The 8,965-nt window shown below is 39.0% G+C and overlaps 1 protein-coding gene across 4 annotated transcripts in view; it reads left to right on the top strand.

The window, feature by feature from the left end:
* The first annotated feature begins 957 nt into the window (after nucleotides 1-957).
* Nucleotides 958-8,965, top strand: part of LOC124715549 (neurofilament heavy polypeptide-like) — an 86,412-nt gene continuing 78,404 nt past the window's right edge. For 3 of the 4 annotated variants that reach the window (XM_047244257.1, XM_047244249.1, XM_047243143.1), the window contains exons 1-2: nucleotides 958-1,120; nucleotides 1,317-1,421. The gene's annotated coding sequence lies outside the window, so the exon portion shown is untranslated. The remainder of the gene's footprint in view (nucleotides 1,121-1,316; nucleotides 1,422-8,965) is intronic. The other variant, XM_047243524.1, reaches the window with a different exon arrangement.

The raw sequence follows: 8,965 nt of genomic DNA, 5'->3' as shown, positions 1-8,965 counted from the left end.
GTTTCCATTCTGCTATGGTGTCCTGATTGCTTGATGAGTGAGTCCAGAAAGGATTTCTTGACTTTAATCGCGTCGGGCCATGCAGATCAGCGTGTATTGGGAGTGTGTTGTCAGCAGCAGTTTTTTGCATTTCTCTTTGGACTGCTTGTTGTCTGTGGAATAAGGGAGGTTCAGTGTTTGCCAGCACAGAGACCCATGGTGCTGGTGTAGGTCTCACTGTACCAGTTATTGTTTGATTGTTTGCAATGTGTCATTTAGGCGAACATCTACTTTACTGACGTGTGAACTGTTAGCCCATACAGGCGCACAGGAATCTGCAAAGCTGTAGACCAGAGACCAGAGCATAGGAGGAAGTGCGAAGTGTCGTAGCATTACTTCCCCAGGTAGAGAACTACAGATCTCTCTCTCTGCTATGTGTGATATACAGACTTCTCGAGAAAATTGTCCTAAAGAGAGTAATGCAGCAATACCCGTGGAGTAAACTGGTTTCAAGTCGAAGAGGAGCTGCTGCGATCAAGTCCTGGCGCTAACCACGCATATTTAACATGATTTTCAGAACAAGAAAAAGACCGGTGCAGTATTTATAGATCTCTCAGCTGCATACGACACAATATGGCTTAAAGGATTACTGTGCTACAGTAGTCAAATGTAAGAAGCCACTATCTGAAATGCAGTGCAGACTGTTGTGATGTCACGTTACGTGATGTGGAGGCCTTTAGTTGAAATCAGAATCGTCAGCATTTATCGATTTGCCGAAGAAAAATTTTGAAAGTGTGTGTGTAGGCACTGGAAATTTCACAGTCTATCTAAATTTCCTTGTTTCATTAAAATTCATAAGATTCATGTCGACATTGCTTAGTATTATCTTTCTTCTTACCAATAGTTAATTTGATGTATAGTGAAATATCGTTGGTGTTCCCTGTGTTGCACTGTTATCACTGATCATTTTGTAACGACGAACAGCGTCTTTGATTATTGGCGTCGAGGTGTCCATGTTGTGATAGTAGTGAAGCCGAATGCTTGTTGAATATTAATTTACAACAATTTCGAAACTTCATTGCAGTCAAGGAGGTTTAAGACGAGGTTGGACGCGTTTCGCCGAACTTAGATAGGTTTAAATGTGAGTAGTTGAGATAATGATGTTGCTTTTATACCTGTAAACGCCATTTTGTGATTTGTTTGAAGTGCCGAAGTTTTTTGTATATTAGCCCTTCCCTTTTGTTATTAGCTGTCTTATTTTGATTTATAATTTTAAGTCGTTATAATTTCCAAGGAATCGTGGAGTATATTTCATTATAGCGTTTTATGTATAATAGGAAATTGGTCCTGACGCCATTTTGAATCTGATTGCTGGCCCGGCGCCGGGTAGTAGACGTTGCTGTAAGGTGACTGGTTAAATTGTTTATTATTAGAAAAGCAGGGTAAGTAAAAGCAGAAGGGAAATAGAAAATTATTTTAATGTTTGTTAAAGCAAGTGAACCTTTATGAGTTCAATTATGTAAACGTACGTATTGCAGCTGAACATTTGGAATTTAGCGGTGGGTATTTATATATTGCGATTGATGATAAAACATGTTTTATGGTAGACTGCGGTTTATTTTCCAGTTTGTATTGGTATGAGAGTTACCACAATTAAAACGGGGACAGCGGTAATGGCAACCATTTTGTTTTTCTACTTTATACAGATTTCTCACCAGTCGTGTCATTATCCATGCTTTACGGGTTTGTCTACTTATTTTCTTCGTACGTTTAAGTACGCCCTTAATGCTAAAATGAAAGTGCTGTAGAAAAAATTGTGCCAGTCGTCATGAATGATTTACTGCTTTTGTAATTTGAATGTTTCCAAATGTTGATTTTTCTCGTATAAATCTCAGAAACGAAGGTTGTAAAAAAACTCAGTAGGTTTTTTTTTCGTTTTATTGGTATAACATTTGATGATTCTACATGGAAAAGTGCGGTAAGAAATCAATGAAGAATGTCAATCGATGATAAAGTTCTACGCGGAAAAACAGGGCAAATGTGTCCTGAAACTTTCTTCTTAATAAATGAAAGTTGACGCGTACTTGTTACCTGGTTTTCGCTGAATTTGAGCGGTTTTTGTAATGTGAAGTTTATTGAAGCTCTGCAAATAGATTATGTATTTAAGTTTTACGTGTTTTAAAAACTAGTATGTACATAGGATAATGCAAAAATACGTTGTTATACATCTTGCAAGCATACCAGCTCTAGAGATCTGTTTTGCCTTGTATTTTATGCTTTTAATACTTTTCATTGACAAGATGTGTGCTGTAGGGAACTGTCATCTGGTTCTAATTCGCTATGACTGTTGTAATAAACAGTTGCTCAGTATGTAACACTGTTTATTTTAAAAGGCAGATAGTACTCGAAATTAATTTTTAAAAAACTGTATTAATGTACATTCATAAATGCCTATTTAGTACCATATTATGCATATAGGTCATACTCCATACGTAAAATATGAAATGTGCAAGTGAGAACCATTATGGAGCTCTGTTACATTTCCTATGCATTCAGTGTAAATGATTGCTCTCGAACTTAATGTACGTCATGGGGCTATGGTACAGATTAGTCTGTTCCATCAGCTAATATTCCAGAGGCTAGCTGCAGTATCACAATCTAGTCACAGGCTATTCTGCAAAAGGCCCTTATACTCAGTTTACAAACCTTGTTTGTCAAATTACTTGGCTGTATGGTGACAGACTGTGGGACAAATTGATAGACGATTTTACAATCCAGTTTCATGTTTGTATCTGTCGAGGAGTAGAAAGTTGGGAAATACGGAAGCGTCCGATCCCACCCGTCTGCTTTGACCTATGACGTCACAAATATGGCGGAAACAAAAACACACACACACTTTCCACAAGAAGCCTAATGACACTAACGGGACAAGCGCGGGAAATGGGGTGTTTTGGGTGGGGGGAAAACTAAATATAAACTAATTTAGACGCCTTGCGTAGCTACAACGTGTAAGTAAAGACAGCCATGCATGAATACCCACCCACCTCCCCAGGGATCGTAACCCCTGCAACCCATAGAAGATAAAGATGCTTCAGTAGCTGATTAGTGTTTTTTGTCTTTTTTAAGAAAAAATCTGACGGGATAGAACGAACAGATCAGAAAAGTAAATAAAATAAAACGGAACTGGAGACAGCCACACTCAAACCAAACTCCGTGCCGTCATGACGTCACACACGACACCACCCTTACGTCACGGGTCAAAGCCGACGCGTTGGATCGGACGCTTCTGTCGACCCGAAAGTTGCTTACCTGATTATTATTCATAACGTTTTAAAAACTTGGTGTAGTTTGTTCTGCATTGCACTTACTATATTGTGCACTAGTGTCAAAATACTTCACACTGTGTTATGCACAGTGAGATAGCTGCTTCAGAATTTGGGTTAAATTTGACAGCCATATGGATAGCTACAGTTAATTTAGCAAATGAGTTTGATCATTGACAGGAGCCTTGACTTACTTTTGCACATGTTACTGTTTTAATGATATAAATGAAAACTGTAATGGAAAAGAAATGGATGGAGCATATCCCATTCCCACCTCCAAGGGCAAAAGTATGTATGATCAACTGATGTAGCTTGGTAGCATTCACCTCATTGCTAATCCGAACACAAAGGGGAAATTATGGCTATTATTTTTCCGAGAACTTGCAGTTCTTTATGCAGTAATGGTTGCATACTGTGGAATAACGTTTTCTGGAGGTCTCCATTCAGATCTCTGGATGGGATTACTTGGGTTAACGGAAACATCAGATTCCAACCGTCTGTAATTTCCAAGAATGATTGCCTATCGAAGTCACGGGTTCCAAATGATACATATCAAATGTGCGATTGTAAATCAATCGTGACTTTGGTGGTGGGCGTTATGATCAATTATTTGTGATTGTCAGTTTTATTTGTTTTCAGTCTATCCCTTGGTTGTTATTAATTACATACCTCCACGAATTGCTTGAGAGTTGGTAGGGAAAACCAGACTGTTTCTGTCGGTAGTGAGTGGGATGTCTGGTGGTGTCGACGTTTCGTAGGCGGATTCTCTCACATGGAAAAATGCAATTCCATGCTCATCCAGCGTAGAAAATTGACTTTTTGTCGCAAATATGGAGTATTACTGGCTGAGGAAAGCAGGGACTGTGTAGACTAGTGCGAAGTGTGTACAACTTCGTAAGAAAAGTTTTGATGCTGAAATACTGTTAGTTTCATTGTGGACAGTGTCGAAAACGAAAGAGTATCGGTAAGAATACTTGGTTCGACTCTTCCTAATTATCCATCCAGACAAGCGTAATTCGACACTACACCTTGCATGTGACTGCATCGGAAATTTACTTATCTGTTAATACCGCGTGGGACTATGTCCGGTTTTACAGAGAAGTGTTAAGTGGTAGTGCCGAACGACAGTGTACCGATTGGTATACCGAGTAAAGTTGTTTAAGTGGACGATTCTCACATAGCAAGAAGAACCAGAGGACGACCTTCAAAGAGTGAAATCGATCATATTTGGGTATTGGATGGAATAGAACGCGAGTCCCAGAAATGTTTTGTTGTCAGAGTATTATCCAGAGACAAGATCACATTAGTGTGTCTGATAAAGCACTTCATACGGTCTAGTAGTAAAGTCATGACAGACAGGTTTCAGTCCTACAAGACACTTGAAGCAGAAGGATTCGACCACAAGTTCGTCAACAACTCTGTAGAGTTTGTGTCTTTGGATGACCCCAGTGTGCACATGCAGAACATCGAGCGGCTATGGAAATCTATGAAGTCTTCCGTTAACAGAGAAGGGCATCCAGGACAGAGACGAACTGTACTTGTTTCAGTCCCTCTGTTTCCACAACTTGCATATGAAGGGAAAAGTTAACACATGTGACACTCTATACCCATATTCCTGCGTGATACTGGCAGAGTTTACCCAGGCTATGGCAAAAAGGTAATTGTTCCTGTAGCGTACACATCACAACACCAATGACAAGTAAGGTAAGTGGTCTCCTTTGTAATTATAAGTACTTGTGTAACGCTCATCTTGTGTTGTTGCTGTGATGACTACCGTAAACATACTCATAATGCCCGCCACTAGAATCGCATGATCGATTTACAATATCACGTTCGATATGTATCGTCTGGACCTCACGACTTCGGTAGGCAATCATTCTTGGAAATTACCCACCTGTCTGCTTTGACCAATGACATCACCATTCACAACTACTCCCATATCACGACTATGACGTCATTACGTAAACGTGACAACAAACACAAAAATAGATCGAAAAACCATCAAACACATATTCCTCCAAAAATATAACGAAACTAATGGGACAAGCGGTGAAATTGGGGGTTTTTGGGTAGCGACAAACTAAAAGTAAACACATGCCACTAAACCAAATGACAAATATGATAGAATGACCACAACCTTCCCAAAACCAACTAAAAACAATATCCACTGGAATCGAACACTTTCCTTGACCTAAATAGGTCAACAGAAAATACAGATACCAAATCATGAGACCCAAAACTACAACCAAGTCCACAATCATCACTGCCTCAAAAAGCACAACAAACCAACAAAATTGGAAATGAACACTTCCCTTGACCTATATAGGTCAACAGCAACTACCGATACCACACTGTAAGTCTCAAAACTTGCACCACCACCACCACTCTTAATTTTACCACAAAAAAAAAACCCTTGAAAATCAAAATTGGAATCGAACATTTCCCTGACCTGTTACTCTTCAGACATCTCCACTTATAACTGTCCCTGATCTGAGACACCATAACTTTAGTAAGCCTCAATTCTTCACGACACACTGAACACTTCACGACTTCAGCCAATAGGCCGAATAGCTAAAGCAATTTTGCTAGAGACAACGCACTGACCCCTATCATTGCAGACAACCGAAAACTGTCGACCTTGTCAGTCATATCCATACCTACCAAAGACATAAACAAAACGATTTACCAGCATTCACACACGATGAATAAAAAACTACGGAAACGTTGACATAACAAAACCAAAATTTTTAACTCACCGAAAAATATTCTGCTGAAAGCCCCGTCGCCATTGATACCACACAAGTGCAATGCTACCACGCAAATGAACCCCATACGCCACGTAATGCGCTAACCATAAAAACACCACCAGAGAGGACCACCAACTGAAACAATACGCCACCGATAAACATGCAACACAAGCAAACTAAACCAAAAACATCACCTAACATACAACACACACACACACACACACACACACACACACACACACACACCACCAGAGAGCACCACCATTAACATCAAAACGACACTCAAGCACTCCAATCTAACAAACTAAACTCCGTGCCGTCGAGACTTCACAAACAACAGCCTTATGTCACGGATCAAAGCCGATGGGTGGAATCGGACGCTTCAGTTGGCCCAATTACTTAGTAGGATGTTAGCGGGAAAGAAAGAACTTTCATTCTGTGGATCAGTGTGTGTAATGTTAGATTTATTGTCGGGTAGACAGGTTAGAGAATTCAAAGAAGGGAATAGATAAATTGAAATTAGATCAGTGGGTCTCCGTGAATTGCAGTGGCAGGAATAACGGGACTTGTTAGCTTAGGATTTATAATAAAGATTGAACAGGGGTAATGCAGAAATAGGCTATAATGCATAAGGAAAGATTGGTAAGCCATTGTGAACAGCTGAGGGAACATATTAGCTTGCTACTTAAGTAGTATGACATTTGGTATTTGGACAGCAAAATAACTGACAAAGTCGAGAGGATATAAAATGCAGACAGGCCAGTAGTGAGAGAACCACATTTTAATAGTAAAATTAGTTAACATAAATATTAGATGTTTGGATGTTGGTCTTTTCTGAAGGTATTCACCTGCAGTATAGCCTTGTTAAGTGACACGTGGACAATAAACAATTCAGACAAGAGAAGAGCAGCTTTTGAAATGTGGCGCTGTGGTGGTATGTAACGGTAAATGGGTTGATCGAATAACTAATGTGGTGATACGGAACCGAATTGGGGAGAGGGGGAATGTATAGCACATTGTGATCCAACAGGAGTTTATCTGTTCGGTAATAGAACTCTGGTTGGTGGGGCATAAGAACTGTAGATGGACTCTTAAAGTATAGTAAGCTGGTTCAAATGACTAGGTTGCGGTTATTGTGAATAGGCTTGTGCCGAATAAACTACAGTGAATAGATGCATTAACACATTCTGGTCGCTGTCCATAGAAGTTATGGTTGTATTCTGATTACTGCAATAGTCAGAATCTGAGTGAAGCTCTCCTAATTAATTCATGATGCATTATTTCCAAGCCATGATGGCTTGTAGTCAGTTGTTCACTCTTCCAGTACTTCGGACAGCTGCTAGATGGCTGTGCCTGCTTCCATGGGTGGCTTGGCAAATTAAGAGTGTCATCAGTTCCTGTGTATTTTTTGTTAGTGTTTTTTCGTAGTGGCCTGAACTGCAAATGTTTGTCATAAGATGGGGCACAGCTCGACTGAAATATTCTAGTCATGTTTCAAGAATCTGGTTCTGATATTGACGATGATGGTTTTGAAATGGCTGATAGTATTTGTGAAACACAGTAATATGCTTTTCTGCATCTTACAAGTAGGAGCCAAACAAACTCGAAAAAGTGTAAAACTTCTGGGGGACTGCGGCAATCATTTTGGCCCAATGAGAATGTGTTAAACCAGTCCTCCATCTGAAAACAAAATTCAGAAAATCTACACAATAAACGAGGCCCAGATTAAAGGTGTGCATTTGTACAAGCTGTGAAAAATGCAATTGTTTAACATTTACCCCTTTTCGTTTTTGGAAACACTATCAAAAGTTGGCACAGTGGTGAAGTGTGGAAATGATTGCACAGTAGTGAGGATGGGAGGCAATGTGAATGTTGCCTAAACAGTTTATCTTGTTGGATGGTGTGAAACATCCAGCTGCAAGCTGGATAATTCCATGAAAAGCCATAGCAAAATGGAAAATATTGAAATGCAACAACTTGTCTTCCTGTATCTCAAACGAAGTCAGATTCTGCTGGTCTGCTTTGACCTGTGCTGGCAAAAAGTGGACGTCCGTTTCCAGCATTTACAACAAGGTGATTTTAATGCCGCTAAACACATCCGCAAAAAAGATATAAACAGTGTAAAATATTTCAATCCATAGATAAAATGAATCCAACTGGACAGCTGTGGGAAGTAGCAGGTTTAGGTTGGTGACAAGCTTAATATTCAGTAAGAATATCACCAATCCAAAACAAAACAGAAAAATAACCTGAAATCCTCAAGAATAAATTGGAAAAAGAAAATAGAAAAACACAATTGAAATTGAATATTTCATTTGACTTATACAGCTCAATCAAAAATAGCAATACCAGAGCCCTCCTCCCTCCCCAAAGAAAAACACACATGTGCATGCACGAAGAACTGATATTACAAATTTTGTGGGATATGTATAGCTATATAACTCTAAAAGAAAGTGATACCAAAAAGTGCCAACACAACAATGAAAACCAGTGTTGCAGAGCTCACTTGAACTATGTTGGTAAAACAAAGCCCATGATATCAAGAACCCATATCTAGCAGAACTGGAAGTTGAGACGAAAAATTTTCCATCAGTCACAGATTTTTGTTTTTAATTTGACCACCACACTCTACAATACCTACCGTTATAAAATAATATGATGGAGTATATATGCACAAGGAGTAATGCTGCAATTTTTCCACGCAGAAAAAAATTTGAGAAAAACCCTGGAATTTTTAGAATTCTAGAAATTTTTCGTTACTGTAGTTTTCAGTTAATTTTTCGTATTTTTGACTGGTAAGAAACGATCAACAATAAATTTTACTTTAGCCTACTACTGCAGAATAATACTGCAGAAGTAAAACATAAAAGAATAACTAAGAAAAAAATTTTGGTTGCAAAGAAAATGTCATATATA

This window comes from Schistocerca piceifrons, chromosome 1 (assembly GCF_021461385.2).
Source record: "Schistocerca piceifrons isolate TAMUIC-IGC-003096 chromosome 1, iqSchPice1.1, whole genome shotgun sequence".
Classification (NCBI taxonomy): domain Eukaryota; kingdom Metazoa; phylum Arthropoda; class Insecta; order Orthoptera; family Acrididae; genus Schistocerca; species Schistocerca piceifrons.
This window is presented reverse-complemented; position numbering and strand designations above follow the sequence as displayed.